Source organism: Mustelus asterias, chromosome 3 (genome assembly GCF_964213995.1).
Source record: "Mustelus asterias chromosome 3, sMusAst1.hap1.1, whole genome shotgun sequence".
Classification (NCBI taxonomy): Eukaryota; Metazoa; Chordata; class Chondrichthyes; order Carcharhiniformes; family Triakidae; genus Mustelus; species Mustelus asterias.
Window position 1 is genome coordinate 148466660 of NC_135803.1, and position 16847 is coordinate 148483506.

Genomic DNA, 16847 nt, shown 5'->3' on the forward strand with positions numbered 1-16847 from the left:
ACTGGGTTGGCACAATGTTATGCTATTGGAGTATTTGGAATAGTTCTTGGAGCACTCAGCGAGCTGAATTTAATTCTCATTGCCCTGAGTGCCACAGACCAGAGATTGAACCTGAAACTTTACATGATTCAGGTGTACGCTACAGAATGCATTTTGCCACAGAGGGGGTTAATTTCCTCTGGTAGCATACTGGTGATTAATGCGTCGGCATAAAAATTGCTTTTGTGATTTATGGCAACCCAGTCATTGAAGCAGACACAGAGGAATTTTCTCTGTAAATGTGTTAACCAGTGCAGTGCCAAAGCCTTATCAAGAACAATCATAATTTGAGGAACACACGCACAAATTCTCCCCACTCTAATCTAAAGTACTTCACTCTCTCTTTCTCTCTCTGCAGACCCTTCACATGATCCATTTCCAGTTTGCTGAGGAAATAGAGGCTTGTCTTTGTAGAAGGGTTGCCTGCATTGCTTTGAATTGTGGCTGCCACCCCCTCAGGCGTGGCCACGTTGATCTGGAGGGCGCGTTGTCTGAGAGCCTGGGCTGCTTGCAATCGAGAGAGAAGAAAAAAAGGAAGCGGCGCCAGAGAGAGAGAGAAAAGGACAACAAAACCTATCCCTATCCAGAGGCAAAAAAATAAAAACCCTGTTGGTAAGTCACCTTCCCATCAATCTTACCTCTAACTGGGGAGACCCTCAGACCTTTATTTATCAAAGAAATCAATCCAAAAAGCCTCTTTTATCGATATAACCCTCCCTGCCCAATTCTTTTAGGGGGGGAGGGAGGAGGGGTATTTTTTTTTCTCTTCTGTTTCAAACAGGAATTGGTTCTGACAGGACATGATTTTTTTTGTCTTCAACTGACAGGATTTTAAGGGGGGGGGGAAACAGTGTTTCGGAATAAATATGTTGGAGATTCTTACACATCGTATAACCTGCGAGTCCGGCCTGTCAGCCTCTGGGTGTCTTGGGTTGGATTTCAGTGTTTTTTTTCTGCCTAATTTTCTCTCCTTTTTAAATCATCTGTTGCTGGCGGCCGCCATCTTGTGTTTGGAGGAGTTTTCAGGGGGGTCTGACCCAACCCAAGGAAAATATGAGCATCTTGAAGGGTGGTGGTGAGGGAGCCCTCTCACATTTATAAAAATTTATACAGATATACAAACTTATAGAGAGTGTAGAAAACACAGGTTAATTAACAACCCCCCCCTTTTCCCCCCTCCCCAAGTACAAAGTTGGTGTTTCCTCTCTTGCAGGTTAGTATTGCTTTTCCTCATTTTTTTTTGTGTGGAGGGAGAAGTTTCTTTAACTTTCTTTCCCCCCCTCTCTCTCTTTTGTTTTTGTTTGCTAATTCCTTAAGTCAAATCGATCCCTGAACTTTTAGTCAAGACTCTGCTGAGTCTGAAATGCCAGTTTACGGCCAAAAATAAAAAGGTTCATGAGGTGGTTTTATTTTTGGTGTGTGAGATTCGAAGAGGGAACAATATAAATGGAGGCCTTTGTGTTTGGTGTGTTTTATGAAGGGGGTCTTTTTTTTAAAAAAAAAACGAACCCACCCCTCAGAGGGCTCCAAGGGTTTTATTTTTGAAATTGTAAAAGCGTTTACGAGGTGGCTTTTGAAATGCTACCGCGTATTGGGGTGCTTGGGTTTGTGAATTTGAAGTTATAACCAACGTTTTTTGATATATTTAAACAAAACGGAAATATCAGGACATCTAAAATGAGGTAATCTATTTTAAAATGGCAACCGCCCTAAATTTAGATTTTCTTTGGCTTCAGTGTCCCTGTTCTTTTGGCACACCAGTCATATTTTTGTTAAGATTTTTCGACTTTTTTTTCCCAAAAAAAGGGCGGGGGATAGAAAGTTTTGATTTTTCGTTGTGGCAAATATTGTCCAGATTAGGATAGTTTTTTTTAAAAAAAAGAATAAGTCTTAACATTTGATCTGTTGTTTTCATAGGATTCCTCTAAAACAAAATTCACATAAGCGTCCCTAATAAAAGTGAAATGTGAAGGCACTCGGACGTGGTGTAATTTCCCTATGTAGTTTTGTTTTAATCTTGGGTTTTTTTCCTCCCTCTCCGTTTTGAGTAACTGTTAATGCTATTTCAGAGCTGCAGTCTTTGAATATTCACTCTTGTTTTGAAATGGCCATGGCGGCTTTTCTGTTTTCAAGCCACGTTTACTTTTTTTTTTCATGACACAAATAAGAAGATTTTTGCATGTTTTTTTTAAATAATAGTTTTTATACATCAACAAAAGGAAGAAAACAAAATAAAGCCCATGAGATGCAACCCAAACAGAACTGATGTCTTGGCTAACGCCACATCTCTGGGGATGACATTTTCTCAATGAAGGAAGCTTTTATTGTTTCCCCATAAGCGGAAAAAAGGGGAACTGGTTCTGATCCTATCGGGATAGCAAAAAGCAGAAATGTCTTCCCTGCATACATTTTGCAAATGTTTTCAGTTTTTTTTGGACTGGATTAATGATTCTCCAACTTTTTAAAAAAATAGTAAATTGAAATGTACTGTGAGCTCCACCACTGCAAAATCTATTGTGCCTCATTGTACCCTGCAATTTGATCAGTCGGACATGATATGTGAGTTGCAGCAAATTTCTCTCAAACCATTTGTGTGGCAAGATTTTGAGCCAGACCCCCCCCCCCCCCCCCGCCGTGAATCTCAGAATACATTATGCAAACCAATTTTATTGTGTGTGTGTTGTTTGGGGGGGGGGGGGGGAGAGACACCCAGATTGCCCAGAGATGGCAACTGTTTTGAGATTAAGAACATTTTTGGTTTGATCCTCTGGTTTTGAGTTAGCTAATCTCACCTGAGATAGCTGTGTGTACAATTGGCTGCTCTGTATCTGGGTCAGGGAAGGGAGAATTGGCCTTGGTTCTCGCACCTCATTGTTGTGTGAAGATTTCTGTTATGTGTGCATGGTGAGCTTGGCTGTGATGCCTTCCATAGATGGATAGCCTGCTAATGCCAGTAGTCAAGGCCCACACTTGAAAGAATAATGGCCATTTGAGGTATTTTGATGGCATCCAGTGATATACAACTATACCCATGGTGAGAAGCCAATGCCTGCAGCAGTGGGAGAAATTTTAAAAATGGTTTATTGCAAGGAGGCCAGAGGTCTGAGCCAGTTTCCTATCAAATGTTAGTGGGATGTAAATATATATCACATGATTGTTTTGGTGAAGAAAATGATGGAGTGACGAGAGAACAAATGGTCAGTATAATAAGGAAATGTGTTGATCCTTCTAATGATAGAAAAATGTATTAGTAAGCTTTTAGTCATCCCTTCTAACATTTCCTCTTGGCTTAGTGATTAGTTGCTTTTAAAAAACATCTTTCATGGAATGTTGGCATCGCTGACAAGACCAGGACTTATTGCCTAAGAGATGATAGTGGTGTGCCATTACTTGAACTTCTATATTCCAGACAATTAGGTAGGGAGTTGTAGAATTTTGTCCTGGTGATGATAAAAGAACAGTGCTATATTTCCAAGTTGGGATGGTGTGACCTGGAGCATATTAGGCAGGTAGCCATCCCATGTGCCTGCTGTTCTTGTCCTTCTAGGTAGTAGAAATCGTGGGTTTGGTAAGTGCTGTTAAAGAAGCTGCTGTGCACCTTGTGGATGGTACAGGCAGACTGCAGATATTGTGTGCTAGTGAGTGTTTGAGATGATGGGTGATGTAGCTATCAAGTGGGCTGCTTGTCTTGAATGGTGTTGGGCTTCTTGACTGTTAGAGCTATACTCATCCAGGCAAGTGAAAAGTATTCCATCACGCTGTTGTCTTGTGCCTTCCAGGTTACACTTCTGTGAAGCTTCTTGGAACATTTTAACTATGTTAAAGGTGCTATGTAAAAATATTTTAAGTAGATAATAAGTGCATAATCAAAATGAGGAATTTTGGAGCGCCTGCACGTAAAATATTCTGTTTTTTAAAAATTTGCATTTAGATATTAACTTGGATAAAGCTAATGTTTAACCAGCACCCCAGAGTAAAACAATTCCTATGCAAGAGGTCCCTCATTATTGTGGCTTAGGTCCTGGAAAATGCACAAAATCACTTACAAATCTGTGTAGTAGATTCTGGGTTATGGGGGCATAGTAGTCATGTTACTGGCCTAGACATCCAGAGGCCTGGATTGGTGATCCAAAGATAAGTTAAAATCCCATCATAGCTGCCAGGGAACTTAAATGCTGCTAATTGGATAACTCTAGAATTAAAAAAAAGTTGCCTCAATTAATAGTGACCATGAAACTATTGAATTGTCAGAGGAAAAAATACATCTAGTTCACTAATGCCCTTCAGGAAAGGAAATCTGCTGTCTGACTGGATCAAGTCTCTATTTAACTTTAGATCCACAGTAAAATGGTAGGTGCTCATGGCCTAGTGGGAAGGCGGTGGTGTAGTAAGTCAGAGACCCAGGGTAATTCTCTGGGGACCTGGTTCAAATCCCACCATGGCAGATGGTAAAATTGGAATTCAATAAAAAGGATCTGAAATTAAAAGTTTAAAGATGACCATGAAACCATTGGTGATTGTGATTAAAAACCCATCTGGTTCACTAATTGTCCTTGGGGAAAGAAATCTGCCATCCTTACCTGGTCTGTCCTACATGTGACGTCAGACCCACAGCACCTCTGAAATGGCCTAGCAAGCCGCTCAGTTGAACGGCATTTAGGAATAAGCAATAAATGTTGACCCAGCCAGCAATATCTGCATCCCATGAATGAATTTTTAAAAATGGCCTCGCAAGTCACTCAGTTGTATGAGGATGGACAATAAATACTGGTCTTGCCAGTGACATCCATATCCCATGAAAAAATTATGAGGATGGACAATAAATATTGGCCATGACAGTGATGTCCACATCCCATGAAATAATTTGTATATTAAAAAGGAGTTCTCACTAGGCATAGCAAATTGGTACCCATACACTACAAGCAACATCACAATTGACCCAATTAGTTTGAACGTGTGATGTTCTTGGTTCACCTCAAGTTTTTCCCAAAAACCTGTACTTATCCTAGAGTTGTTTGACTTAAAAACATAGCTCAAGTTTAGGAGTACAAAATCTGTGATTAAACTGCTGTTTTTTCACAGTTAATGAGTATAGTGTGCAAATGAATAATTCTGCTCATTGAAGTCCTACAGACAATTAAGTAGGTTATATGGGACCATTGTGCTTAAAATCAGAGTAGCAGCTAGAAGAACCTTGTGGTTGTTATTGTGATGGTTTTGTGAACAGTTTAAATGCAAATTCTAATCAGGTTATACATATCAGAGGAGCTGTCAATGCAGCAGCTTCCTTTTTAACACCATTGCGCCAATCGGTATTGTAACTCACTGGACTCACTGTTATGCATCTATTTCTAAACTGTTTATGCTAAAATACTGCAAAAAAATAGGCTATTTTAAGTAGGCTAGGCGTCCCAGTTGAATGGATGTCTCTACATTTCTAAAATAAATGTAAACTGTTATTTTTAAAGGATGCTGATGATCTAGAACTATACTAATAGGGCAGAGCACACCCCATTGTGTATTTAGCACAACTCTAATCCCATTTCCCTGTATTGTTTTACATTTTTTGTTTCAAATACCTATACGAAGGATTTAACATTGACAAAGAGGTATTGGATATGCTATCTGTGTTGATGATTTGAACAGGTATTTTGCATCGGTCTTCACTATAGAGGCCACAAGTAACGTTCCAGAAATATGATGTGGAGATGCTGGCATTGGACTGGGGTAGGCACAGTAAGAAGTCTCACTACACCAGGTTAAAGTCCAACAGGTTTATTTGGTAGCACGAGTTTTTGGAGTGCTGCCCCTTCATCAGGTGAGGGCCCACCTCAAAAATGTGTTGTGAAGAGGATAGAAGGAGGCTATAAAGCAACATAGGTTTAAATGAGTGGACAAAGAACTGGCAAATGGGGTATTGACCATTTTGGCATGAAGAATAAAGAAGAAGCAAAATATTTAAGTGGGGAAAGATTGCCGAGCTCTGAGATTCCAAAGGATCCGGGTGTCCTAGTGCATGAATCACAAAAAGTTTGCATGTAGGTATAGCAAATATTCAGGAAAGCTGATAGAATGTTTTTTATGTATTGTGAGAGGAATTGATTACTAAAGTAGAGAGGTTATGCTTTAGTTGTACAGGGCATTGGTGAAACCATATCTGGAGTAATGTGTACAGTACTGGTCTCAAGGAAATGATTTGATTTATTATTGTCACATGTATTAACATTCAGTGAAAAGTATTGTTTCTTGCACGCTATACAGACAAAACATACCGTTCATAGAGAAGGAAAGGAGAGAGTGCAGAATGTAGTGTTACAGTCATAGCTAGGGTGTAGAGAAAGATCAACTTAATGCAAGGTAGGTCCATTCAAAAGTCTGACAGCAGCAGGGAAGAAGCAGTTCTTGATGGATAAATTATGATTAGATTAAATGGATAAATGCATTAGAAACAGTTCAGAGAAGGTTTACTAGACTAAGACCAGGAATAGGCAGTTTGCCTTGGGAGGAATGGTTGGACAGGTTTAGGCTGTACCCACTGGACTTTAGTGGAGTAGGAGATGATTTAATCAAAAATGTTAAGACCTTGAAGGGTTTTGATAGGGTGGATGCGGAGAGGATATTTTCTCTTGCAGGAGAATCCAGAACTAGGGGAACACATTTTAAAAATAAAGGGTCACTCATACAGAGTTGAGGAGAATTCGTTTGCCTGAGAGCTTTGTGTCTTTGAGATTCTCTCAAAACGTGGTGGAAGCAGAGTCTTCGAATATTTTTAAGGCAGAGCTAAATTAGATTCTTGATTTACAAGTTGGTGAAAGGTTATTGGGATAGGTAGGAATGTAGACTGGAGCTTGCAGTCAGATCAGCAATGATTTTTATTAAATGATGGAGCAGGTTTGATGGGGAACTGGCCTACTCCTGGTCCTAATTTGTATGTTTGTATGTACTTAAAAGTTTATAATGCACCAAGACTGGATGAAATGCATCCAAGGATACTGACAAAAGTACAAGTGGAAATTGTAGGGACATAATTTTTCAACGTTTCTTAGACTGAGGTGGTGCCAGAGGACTGGAGAGTTGTAAACATTACACATTGTTCAAACAAGGGTGTAAAGATAACCGCAGCAACTACAGGCCAGTCAGTTTAACTTTGGTGCAAAACTTCTAGAAACAATTATTTGGGACAAATTTAATAGTCACATGGACAAATGTGGCCTAATGCAGCCAGCACAGATTTCCTAAGGGGAAATAAAAACATGTTTAACTAGCCTGCTGGAGTTTTTTGAATAGGTAACACAGAGGAGTGATGTGGACAATGTTGTTGATATGTGTACATGGATCTCCAAAAGGCATTTGAAACAGTGCGACACAACAGACATGTGAGCAAAGTTATAACTTGTAGATTAAAAGGGATAGTAGCAACATGGTTATGAAATTGGCTGAGTGATGGGAAATGGGGAATAGTGGTTTAATGGATGTTTATTAGGCTGGAGGAAGATTTGTAGTGGAGTTTCCCAGGGAACAGAGTTGGGACCTTTTGGTCTACAGGACACACATTCCTGCACGTGATACGGTACTTAGAAGCATTGTGAAGAAGATATAGTGTAGAACTTCAGAAGGACATAGACAAGTTGGTGGAACGAGTAGACAAATGGCAGATGAAACTCAATGTGGAGAAATGTGAAGTGATTCAATTTGGTAGGAAGAATATGGAGAGACAATATAAAATAAAGTTGGTGCAGGCGCAGAGGGTCCTGGGTGCATTTGTTCACAAGTCGTTGTAGGTGGCAGGACAGGTTGACAGTGCGGTTATTAAATAAACCATATTTTACTCTAATAGGGGCATAGAATACAAGGACAAGGAGGTTACGTTGAACTTGTATACAACATTAATTTAGCCTCAGCTGAAGGAACTTAGTTATGAAGATAGATTGGCGAAGCGTGGTCTGTTTTCCTTGAAGGAAAGAAAGCTGAGAGGAAGCTTGATAAGAGATATTGAAAATCCTGAGGGGTCTGGACAGAGTAGATAAGGAGTAACTGTTCCCACTCGCAATAGGATTGAGAATGAGAGGGCACAGATTTAAAGTTGTGATCGGATCGAGAAAGAGGGCACTGATTTAAAGTAATCGGCAAAAGTGATGCGATAAAAAACCTTTTCGTGTAGCAAGTGTTTAAGGTCTGGAATGCAGTGTCAGTATATGGTGGAGGCAGGTTCAATTGAAGCTTTCAAAAAGGAATTAGTGTTATCTGAAAAGACAATGTGGAGGGTTATGGGGAGAAGATGGGAGAATGGCATTAAGTCAGTTGCTCATTCAGAGAGCAGGCACGATGGGCCGATTGGCCGCCTCTGTGCTGTAACAATTCTATAATTCAGTTTAATTTTCAGTGTCAGCCTCTGCCTTGTGATGAAGCATTCCATGTTCGAATGATGGTCTGGAGGTCGTGGTCGTGTGTGGGTTAATAATTTCTCATTCTTGTAGCAACAATCCTCAGATTATTCCAATTTACCAACCAGCAGAACAACCTTTCACTGTTTACCCACTCAAAATGTTTCATAATTTTGAAAATCACGATGTGGTCCCTTTTAAACTTTTCATTAAGAAAAACCCAAATTCCAAGTGGTGCTTCAGAATGATAACCTCTCTTTATCTAATCATTCTAATTGAAACTAATTATGCCTTTCCCAGGCTCCCATGCATGCAATATTCCAACAATGGCCTAACCAATATGTTGTACCAACTCGATGTTGCTTTCCTATTGAGTGCCCCTCTGTATAAAAAAAACCTGAATTACACTTGCCTTTTTTAGTGGCCTTTCTACTTGCATTTAAACCTTTAAAGATCTCTGCACGATGTCAACATCCCTAAACCCCTTTGTTCTTTTAAGAATTTTACCATTTGGTGTTTTTCATTTTTTAAATGTAAAATATGGTGCTTCATTGAGCTTACTCGTTATCTAACCTTTGGACTAATTGAATGCAATTCTTTTTTTGCATGCCTCCTTTTCAAAAATAACTGATTTAGTACCTACCTCTGTCCACAGAAGTCTAGTCTTTGGCACCTTACTTTTACAACTATTACTGTTGAGTCTTTACTTCAATTCCAAATTTAAATATCTCCCACTTGATCTGTTTCATTTGTCATTTTTCCAATTAGTTAATCTGCCATGGGTCTCCTTCATCTAACTGAAATTAGCTAGTTTTCAATTGATCACCTTTATCGTTGGCTCTGTTGCTAATGTGACTTAAATCAGGTTACTGGTGCTGTTTACACTGGGTACATTCTGACGGATTATGGGGTAGTGACCCTACCTCTGAGCCAGATACAGGTCCACCCCAGAACCTGATGGCCCAAGCAGGCCTGTTCTTAATGTGGCCAAGCAGGTTGAGAAATAACCTGCAAATCCTTCCAACATACACCAATGAGGGAGATTCCAGGTCAGCTATGTGATGGAAAGAAAGTTGGAGACTCTACCATCACTATCCATGGCATGGTAAAATGTGTGTGTTGCCACAGTCACTCGGACTTGTTAAGTGATCTGTAACTCGCCCCTCCCTGTAGGTTGCTTAATTCTCTGCATGTGAACATGAATAAAGGTCTACAGCTCCAATTGTGTGTGTGTGTGTATGTGTGTGTATGTATACATATAAAATCAACCCCTAAAATATCAATGGTAATCTGTAAGCTTTAAACTTTTTTTTTCTGCTAAAATTTAAAACCCACACATGTTCCCCAAAAAACATACTTGGAATTGCTTGGTTTTAGCAAAGTCCGAAACTTGGTTGGCTTTCTTGCAACTACAATAGAAATTCTTTTCTAGTAAAAGCCAAAAATTCAATTTTTGTGTCTTGGGGCCATGTTAAGTTTCTCACAAACTAGATCTGTTCAACATTTCAAAACTGTATAATGGTTTTTTGATTATCACATTTCTGGGATAATTTCCATCCCTGAACAAAGTTGCAATTGTTTTTCAGAAGAATGCAATATATTAGAAGTTTTATTGTGCCATTTGAGTTCTTTTAATTCAAGGTTGTTGCTGCAGAGATCTGATGTCAACATAGTGGGTCTGTGTAGGCTGGGGGGAGATAGGAAAACAATCGGAGTGAGAGAAATGCAAACTATTCATAAAAGTCAGTTGAAAGGAAATGAGACAAAAATACAGCTTTGAGCATAAAAATTAACCCAGAATCTGCTTGTTTCACCATGGAAATCATGCAGCAAAAAACTAAAATGGTGATGTGCAAAGTGTCGCAAAATGTATTTTTAAACTTCAGCATGGGAGACTGGATGGGCTAGGATTTTGGGTGGTGCTGCAAGGTGAGCAACGAATTTTTTAAAAAGCCAAATAAACAATAATTCGCTGGGAATTAAAAGGCTGTCAAATACAGGTTAACCATTGAATCTCTACAGTGCAGAAGGAGGCCACTCGGCCCATCGAGTCTGCACCGACTCTGAAAGAGCATCTTCGGAGTTCCCCAGAAGGGTTCCAAAATATCGTCAAGAAAATGCCTGTGAATGGAAGCAAGAAGAGGAGAAAGTCCAGGAAGGAGAGTTACACCTCCGACATGTACAAAATGATGAAGCAAGTTCACCCAGACACCGGAATTTCCTCCAAGGCCATGAGCGTCATGTACTCGTTTGTCAACGACATCTTCGAGTGCATCGCGGGTGAGGCTTCCCACATGGCCTATTACAACAAGCGGCAGAACATCAGCTTCTGGGAGATCCAGACCATGTTGCCACCTGGTGAACTGGCCAAGCATGCCATGTCGGAGGGGACAAAGGTGGTGCCCCACCCAATCCCCTGCCTTATCACCATAACCCCACGCATTTACCATGGCCAATCCACTAACCTGCTCATCTTTGAACTGTGGGAGGAAACAGGAGCACCCGGAGGAAACCCATGCAGACACGGGGAGAACATGCAAACTTCACACAGTCACCCAAATTTCTCAGTGCACTGCTGTGTAGTGGAAATGCATGCCCCAACAACTACTGTGCTGACTGTTTTCAAAATCCGAATGGTTTTAAGAGTTTTGTGTCAGTACGGTCTTGATTTAGTTATTCTGAGTACATGAGGTGACTCTTCATGGAAGCAATCTTCTTTAACATGTTTTATCTGAATGCAGTCAAGCAGAAAATTACATGGTTTGGATTATTAGACAACAATGTGCAATGGTACTCCTCTACCCACCCCCCTTTTTTTTCTTAATGACATACTCAACGTACAATACAAATCTTTGCTCTTGTGAAGTGCAAGGGGCTATGTCTTGAGCATATCCAGCACACACCTGGCTCAGCTGTCCCTCACCAGAACGGACTGGCTCACATTAAGCTCTGGTCTCATGATTCTCTCTGTCAAAAGCACTTGTTCACCAGTTAATCTAAAATCAACACATGGAGCAAAGAGTGTCCTGAGTTCTTTCCTCCCCTATAAACTGACCCCATAAACCCTCTCTCCTATACTTTCTGTTGTCAACTCTAATTCACAGATGTTGTTCTGCAAGTTAGGGACCATCCTTGCTTGTTTTGTCAACATCTCTGTGAAGTGCCTTGGAATGTTTCTCTTTTGGAAATTATTATCCTCCACTTCATTCGGCAGCACAGTGCATTGCTGCCTCACAGCACCAGGAAACCGTGTTCGATTCCTGCCTTGGGTCACCGTGCAGAGTCTGTACGTTCTCCCCATGCCTGCGTGGGTTTCCTCCAGGTGCGCTGGTTTCCTCCCACAATCTGAAAGACGTGTTGGTTGGGTGCATTAGCCATACTAAATTCTCCCTTGGTGTACCTGAACAGGCACTGGAGTGTGGCGACTAGGGGGCTTTCACAGTAACTTCATTACAAAGTTAATGTAAGCCCACTTGTGACGCTAATAAATAAACTTTAAAAATTCTTGATGCTTCTGCCCTGGCAGAAAACTGTCCAATCTTGCTGCCGAGCTCTTCAAGTATTTGTTGCCTCATGGTGATATTATCCTTAGACACAGGGTCAGCTTCCATTTTTATATGCCAATGATGTTAGTGCTAGATATTTTTGTCAAACTCTTCACCTTTTGTGGTGTCAGGCTACATGTTCAACATTCAGTTTGGATGAATTTCAATTTGCTCGAGCTAAACTTTATGAAGATCGAATTCCTCATCTTTAGCCTTTGCAAGTAACAAGCTCTCTGGTCTTTAGCTCTTTCTCAATCTGAAGCAGATTGTTCATAATCTTGATATACAAAACTGAACTAAGCTTCTGAACCCGATCCTCACCCATCAAGAAGATTGCCTACTTCCACCTCTAACATCAACTTCCTTCACTTCTGCCTAGTTCATTTAAACAATTTGACTATTTCAATTCTCTCTGACTGGCCTCCCATCCTCACCCTCTAACAATCAGCTCGTACAAAATTCTACTGCCCACATCCTGTCCTGTGCTGAGTCCTGTTCACCTATCACCCCATCACTCACTTTTCCAAATATTGCTCCTGCACCCTCTTCTTCCTGCCTCCCCGGTCCCTCCCCAACCACCCAGTCCTGTTTTCCTGTGCCTCAAATTCAAAATCCTCATAATTCTCATCCTTGTGTTTGAATCTGCGTATTGCCTCACCCTTCTCTATCCCTAACCTACGCCAGAGGTACAAACCCTACTTCTGCAAGTTCACCACTCATCTGAGTTAGTCTTCTGTGCTTCCTCCCTTCTGTCTTGCCCAACATTAGTGGCTGTGCTTTAGCTGCCTGGGCCCCACACCTTTTGGTATTTTCTCCTTAAAATCCTGCCTGCTCTCTACTCCCCATTCCTCCTTGTATAAGGTCTTCTATTAACCTACCCCTTTGACCAAATTTTTGATCTCTGCTAATATCATTTTCTCATGGTCCTTGGGCCTCTGTGATACAGTGAGGTGTTATGTAAGAACTTGTTTTTACAAATCGGGCAACAACTTAAGGTGTTAGTGTTTATTTGTAGCTGAATAAATAATTTCCTTCATCTCCCCCACTTGAACTGTTACTGACTGCATTTGGTCATTTTTGGCAGCAGTGAAGGCAAATGATTTAGATCTAGTGTTACCTGTCCAATGGTCCATAGGTATCTCTGCATTACCTATATATTTAGCTCTGATAATTAGAAATTCATTCTTGTTTTTGTTGAGCAACTAATGAAAGAAACATAAAAGCTCTGATGTTCATATGATGGATTAAACTCCATTTAAAAGAATAAAGCTTAATCTCAGGCATTCAAAAGGGAGGGAAATTTGGAATCATTAAATTTAGCCATTACTTGTGCAATGTTTTTTGTAATCGAATCACGAATGCAATGATAGTTATTACTGTAATTAAAATTTCCACAGTAACATTACTGCATCGTACATTCTATACAGAAATAGTCTGAAAAACAATTCTGTATCATGTTTTGAAGTACTATAGTTGGTGAGGCATTTTGAGTTATAACTTTGTGATATCAGTAGAACCCAAGGCTGTGGTATTAGTGATGTTTCACATACCTGATTGTCATTGGAATGCACAGATGGTCCAAAGTTGATGAGTGTTGAACAATCCATTACATTTGCCTTTTATGTTTGTCTAGCAGTGCGGATAAAAAAGGTGGATTATGACCTTTTTTTAAAAAAAAACCACAAGGTGTGATGCACCCATCGCAAGTTTAATCTTGATGAAGGTCCTGCTGTGCCTTATAGTACAAATAATCACACCTCTCAAAGTGCCGTTATGAATGTTTCCTGAGAAGATGCAACTTTTAATTTTTTTTAAAAGGTGTTGTGTCTAAATCTCTCAACTGTTTCATTGCTTCGCTGTTTCTGTGAAAAACCTGAGATGTGAACGTGTTCAGTGGGGATAGTGGTGTACTCTATATTATTACAATGTCAGATAATTTATTAGCAAGTTTAAGTTTTCAGTAGTTTCAGCTTTTGTTGGGTGAGAAATACGTTTAGGTTTTTTTATTTGTAATTTTTGCTGGAACACTGGATCTTGGAATTTTGTTTTGGAAGAAGATCGTACAATTGGGTATCAAAATATAAAGCTTCAGTGTATTGCAGTTCTGGTATGACCCCTTTCCCTAGACATTGAATTTAACTTGCATATGTATTATGTAAAATCTTGATACCTCAATGTACTTTGTGGTTTCACAGCCTGTTAACCTATCAGAGGAAGGCCAGATCAACATTTGTGCATGTAACATGATGAGATTAGATTTATTCGACAACGGATTACAAATCCTCCAAAATGAAACTCTTCAGGTTACAAAAGCAAATTTTATATTTTCAATTTCTATGCTTGTTGGGTGTAATTTCCATGAAAATGTTCTGGCTAATTTATTAATCTTTATTATTCTTGTGTAATTTTGCATTTTGGTCCTGTATTGTTGCTGCACCCAAAAGACAGTACTGACTATCAAATATCTTGCTCTGGGACTACAATTCTTTACTAGGGCTAAAATTGCTAAAGGCAAAATGGCAGCTTTCTAATTAGAGCCTGAAAGGTTTCCAACAAAAATCCAAAGGATAAGGCTTGTTCTAAGTGGTAAATAACTACATGTTCCAAATATCCCTTCTCTACCATACACATTACGGTGGCACTGTAGTTAGCACCCTGTGTCAAAGAACAATACAGCACAGGAACAGGCCCTTCGGCCCTCCAAGCCCACGCCGCTCCCTGGTCCCAACTAGACCATTCTTTTGTATCCCTCCATTCCCACTCCGTTCATGTGGCTATCTAGATAAGTCTTAAACATTCCCAGTGTGTCTGCCTCCACCACCTTGCCCGGCAGTGCATTCCAGGCCCCCACCACCCTCTGCGTAAAATACGTCCTTCTGATATCCGTGTTAAACCTCCCCCCATCCCACCTTGAACCTATGACCCCTCGTGAACGTCACCACCGACCTGGGAAAAAGCTTCCCACCGTTCACCCTATCTATGCCTTTCATAATTTTATACACCTCTGTTAGGTCACCCCTCATCCTCTGTCTTTCCAGTGAGAACAACCCCAGTTTACCCAATCTCTCCTCATAACTAAGCCCTTCCATACCAGGCAACATCCTGGTAAACCTCCTCTGCACTCTCTCTAAAGCCTCCACGTCCTTCTGGTAGTGTGGCGACCAGAACTGGGCGCAGTGTTCCAAATGCGGCCGAACCAACGTTCTATACAACCGCAACATCAGACCCCAACTTTTATACTCTATGCCCCGTCCTATAAAGGCAAGCATGCCATATGCCTTCTTCACTACCTTCTTCACCTGTGACGTCACCTTCAAGGATCTGTGGACTTGCACACCCAGGTCCCTCTGCGTATCTACACCCTTTATGGTTCTGCCATTTATCGTATAGCTCCCCCCTACGTTAGTTCTACCAAAATGCATCACTTCGCATTTATCTGGATTGAACTCCATCTGCCATTTCTTTGCCCAAATTTCCAGCCTATCTATATCCTTCTGTAGCCTCTGACAATGTTCCTCACTATCTGCAAGTCCAGCCATTTTTGTGTCGTCCGCAAACTTACTGATCACCCCAGTTACACCTTCTTCCAGATCGTTTATATAAATCACAAACAGCAGAGGTCTCAATGGTGTCACAGCGCCAGGGACCCAGGTTCAATTTCCTGCTTAGGTCACTGTCTGTGTGGAGTCTTCACATTCTCCCTGTGTCTGTGTGGGTTTCCTCTATGTGCTCCGGTTTCCTCCCACAGTCCAAAAGATGTGCTGGTTAGGTGCATTGGCCATGTTAAATTCTCCCTCAATGTACCCGAACAGGCACCAGAGTGTGGCAACTAGGGGATTTTCACAGTAACTTCATTGCAGTGTTAATGTAAGCCTACTTGTGACACTGATGAATAAGTTTAAACTTAAACTGATGTTTACAGTTGTGTCCTACCAGTGTTTTGCTTCATTTTTCAGCTAATGTATTTCACAACACCCTTCAGTTTCATGTTACAAACCAGTGCAATTTACAGCCAGTCTAATTTGGGTTGTTTCACTGGTACTGAGAGTCTCTTGTGAGCATAGCAAAGCAAAAGCAAGTGGGTGAAAATTTAAACAAAACTAACTGCTATGGGCAAAGTTCAGAGCAGTATCCCCAAAAAATGTAAATTGCTCAAAACTATTGTGTGCTGCCAAATGCGCTGTTGTCACGAGAGCATAATTACGCAAAATTGTGCCAGAATACAAAGTCAATGTTAAGTTCAAGCACAAAAAAAGCAGCCATTATTTTCTACACTGGGAGTCGTACCTGTAGAATAGATTGTCCAAATGCAAAACAAGAACTATCCCATTTTTCTGGTGGAAAACTCAGGATGGTTTGCTGACTCTTTCCAAGGCAGTTATGGCTTCACAGTTTTAACTGTGGCATGATGAAAGCCAATGCTTTCAGATCTGAAATGCCATAATTGATTACCTTGCAGAGGATACTTTTAACACACATGTTTTGGTTATTTTATAAACTTTTGCCAAATACTTGCATTCAGTTGAAAGGAATGTTTACTGGGGGAAAAACAGCACCTTTGTGCCAGTACAAGAGGGAAGGTTTTTTTGAGTGGAGAGACAAGTTGTCCGATGTCAACCTGCTAACACGTAAATTCTGTTCTGTAAATGTTTATGCATGCTACCAGGCAGCTACACAAGTTACAAAGCTAATTGTCACATCTTTCACAATCAGCGTGGATCTGGCACTTCAGCAGCAAGGCAAAAGAGAGAGGTGACTAATAATTGAGAAGTCACTGGAGAGAAAATGCTGGAAAATCTCAGCAGGTCTGGCAGCATCTGACGTTTCGAGTCCAGATGACCCTTTGTCAAAGCTGGACGACAGCTCTGACAGGGTCATT

General features: G+C 40.6%; 1 protein-coding gene across 5 annotated transcripts in view; it reads left to right on the forward strand.

The window, feature by feature from the left end:
- Nucleotides 1-303: 303 nt before the first annotated feature.
- Nucleotides 304-16847, forward strand: part of LOC144491698 (transforming protein RhoA-like) — a 46248-nt gene continuing 29704 nt past the window's right edge. The window contains exons 1-2 of one of the 5 annotated variants that reach the window (XM_078209887.1): nucleotides 426-651; nucleotides 5615-5648. The gene's annotated coding sequence lies outside the window, so the exon portion shown is untranslated. Of the gene's footprint in view, nucleotides 652-808; nucleotides 1253-5614; nucleotides 5686-16847 lie in introns of those variants that run through there. The other 4 variants (XM_078209884.1, XM_078209886.1, XM_078209885.1 and 1 more) reach the window with 4 other exon arrangements.